Here is a 2,776-nt window from a genome sequence, read left to right as displayed (position 1 = left end):
CCCGCCCCCAGCGTGCCCGGCGTCATAACGTCACTTCCCTGTGACGTGCATGCAGCACGCGAGCGCAAAGCACACGCCGGGATCCCCCCGGGAGTCCCCCGCCGGCAAGGTAAGTCCCGCTTGGCTTTCCCTTGTATGGTCGTGGCCCCGCCCCCAGCCTGCCTGGCGTCATAACGTCACTTCCCTGCGATGTGCATGCGGCGCGCGAGCGCAAAGCGCACGCCGGGATCCACCCGGGAGTCCCCCGCCGGCAAGGTAAGTCCCGCTTGGCAACCCTAGCCAGAAGTCCAAATTTACTTTGTACGGAAACCCACCCAGGGCTGGCCCGACGGTTTCTTTGGTACCCTAGGCGAACTATGACCTTGGCACCCTTCTGTTCCAGCATTCCATTTGCTAGAGTGCCCAACCAGATGGTTTCTGAGAAAACCGACAAACAACGCAGAAGGGGTGCAGATGGCCCCACTGTGAACCCTAAGTAAGTGGAAGTCCATCTCCTCCTCGTCTGCCAGCTGGGCCAAAGCTAGAGTCGGAGGAGGTGTGCTGGGGAGGGGGGGAAGCGCTGCGTTGAGGAGATATCCAAAGATGACAAATGGCAGTGAAGAGGGCTTGGTGCAATACATCTCCAGTTAGGCGCTGCAGGGGGTTGGACGAGCAGTTGGGCTGCTGAAGGAGCAGCACCAAGACAGAGTGCATGCACGCACATAAGAAGAGCCCTGCTGGATCAGATCCATCTCCTCCTCGTCTGCCAGCTGGGCCAAAGCTAGAGTCGGAGGAGGTGTGCTGGGGAGGGGGGGAAGCGCTGCGTCGAGGAGATACCCAAAGATGACAAATGGCAGTGAAGAGGCTGGAGGCAAGGGGCTTGGTGCGATACATCTCCAGTTAGGCGCTGCAGGGGGTTGGACGAGCAGTTGGGCTGCTGAAGGAGCAGCACCAAGACAGAGTGCATGCACGCACATAAGAAGAGCCCTGCTGGATCAGACCAGTGAGGGTCCATCTAGTCCAGCATCCCGTCTCACACAGCAGCCAGCCAGTTCCTCTAGAAGGCCAACAACAGGGCACAGAGGCCGAGGCCTTCCCCTGATAAGAACACCAGAAGAGCCCTGCTGGATCAGACTAATAGTCCCATCTAGTCCAGCATCCTGCCTCCCCTGGTGGCCAGCCAGTCCGTCTGGAGGGCCAACAACAGGGCAGGGATGCCGAGGCCTTCCCCTGATAAGAACCTAAGAGGAGCCCTGCTAGATCAGACTAATAGTCCCATCTAGTCCAGCATCCTGCCTCACCTGGTGGCCAGCCAGTCCGTCTGGAGGGCCAACAACAGGGCAGGGATGCCGAGGCCTTCCCCTGATAAGAACCTAAGAGGAGCCCTGCTAGATCAGACTAATAGTCCCATCCAGTCCAGCATCCTGTCTCACACAGTGGCCAGCCAGTCCCTCTGGAGGGCCAGCAACAGGGCAGAGAGGCCGAGGTCTTCCCCTGATAAGAACATCAGAAGAGCCCTGCTAGATCAGACCAGTGGTCCATCTAGTACAGCATCCTGTCTCACACAGTGGTCAACCGGTTCCCACGGAGAGCCAACAACAGGACATAGAGGCCAAGAACATCAGAAGGGCCCTGCTGGATCAGACCAGTGAGGGTCCATCTAGTCCAGTATCCTGCCTCACACAATGGCCAACCAGCTCCTCTGGAGGGCCAACAGGGCACAGAGGCTGAGGCCTCCATAAGAACAACCAAAGAGCCCTGCTGGATCAGACCAGTGGTCCATCTAGTGCAGCATCTTGTCTCACACACTGGTCAACCAGTTCCTCTGGATGGCCAACAACAGGGCATAGAGGCCGAAGCCTTCCCCTGATAAGAAACAAAGAAGAGCCTTGCTGGATCAGACCAATAGTCCATCTAGTCCAGCATCCTGTCTCAAACAGGGGCCAACCAGTTCCTCTGGAGGGCCAACTATAGGGCAAAGAGGACCAGGCCTTCTCCTGATGTTGCCTTCTTGCTCAGGGATTCAGTCCCCTCAGTTCCCAGGGCTAGTAGCCATTGGTGGACTTATCCTCCACCATCTATCCAATCCCCTTTTCAAGCTCTTTATTCCTGTGGCCATCGCTATATCCTCTGGCAGAGAATTCCACATTTTAATAACTCTCTGTGTAAAGTACTGTCTCCTTTTGTCCGTCCTGAACCTACTGCCCATCAGCTTCATTGGATGCCCTCGCGTTCTAATCTTTTGGGAGAGGAAGATCAAGTCCCCTTTGTCAGCTCTCTCCACCCCACGCATCATTTAATAAACCTCTCTCACGTCCCCCCTTAGTCGTCTCCCTTCTCAACTGAAAAGTCCCAGGCTCTTCAGCCTTTCCTCGCAGGGAAGGTGCTCCATCCCCCTCATCATCTTGATCAAGGCTCCCTCTAAGCTGTGGAGTCTTGTGAGCAAAAATTCTTGGTGAGCTCCTGGCACTAAAGTTGTGAGCGAGCGATTTGCTGCATGAATTAGTTTGCTCTGGAGCCATCCTTCCTGAGCTAAGACCAAAATCTGTGAGCCGGAGGCTAAAAACCTGTGAGCTAGCTCACACTAACTCAGCTTAGAGGGAACACTGATCTTGATTGCCCTCCTCTGCACAGGTGCCTCTTTTTGCCGTGCTCTGGTTTTTCTTCGCCATGCTCAGCAGCTCCCACCTACTCTCCATCCCTCCCCCCTTCTTTCAGCAACTATCGCGAAGTTAACAGTTGTCAGACAACTTTCTCCCACTGATCATTGTCACAAAGTGGGAGGGGGAGATGAGAA

The sequence above is a fragment of the Gekko japonicus genome, unplaced genomic scaffold (assembly GCF_001447785.1).
Source record: "Gekko japonicus isolate JY-2015 unplaced genomic scaffold, Gekko_japonicus_V1.1 scaffold3519, whole genome shotgun sequence".
NCBI lineage: Eukaryota > Metazoa > Chordata > Lepidosauria > Squamata > Gekkonidae > Gekko > Gekko japonicus.
This window is presented reverse-complemented; position numbering follows the sequence as displayed.